The sequence below is a fragment of the Salmo salar genome, chromosome 04 (genome assembly GCF_965601325.2).
Source record: "Salmo salar chromosome 04, fSalSal1, whole genome shotgun sequence".
Lineage (NCBI taxonomy): Eukaryota > Metazoa > Chordata > Actinopteri > Salmoniformes > Salmonidae > Salmo > Salmo salar.
In genome coordinates, this window is record NC_138294.1 from 42,753,036 (window position 1) to 42,753,561 (window position 526).

A 526-nucleotide genomic window follows, 5' to 3' on the forward strand; every position below is an offset into this window, starting at 1 on the left:
GGAGAATACCGGAGACCATTATCGGAGATAAATAACGAAGTATGCGCACTCACCGGAACACGCAAACACTACAGCCAAAATGGGAGCCACTTACTAAAACTACAAATTCTAGCTCATTTTTCATAAAACAAGCCTGAAACTCTTTCTAAAGACTGTTGAATATCTAGTGGAAACCATAGGAACTGCAATCTGGGAGGACTTCCTTTTATATTCCCATTTCCAGCCATAGTAATCAAGGGTGAGCTGAAAGAAAAACAAATTCTGGATGGATTGTCCTTGGGTTTTCGCCTGCCATATCAGTTCTGTTATACTCACAGACATTATTTTAACAGTTTTGGAAACTTTAGAGTGTTTTCTATCCAATAGTACCAATTATATGCATATCTTTCTGGGCCTGAGTAACAGGCAGTTTACTTTGGGCACCTCATTCATCCAAACTTCCGAATACTGCCCCCTAGCCCGAAGAAGTTAAGAGGACAGGTTCCACTCAGAACAGGCCTCGCCATGGTCGACCAAAGAAGTTGAG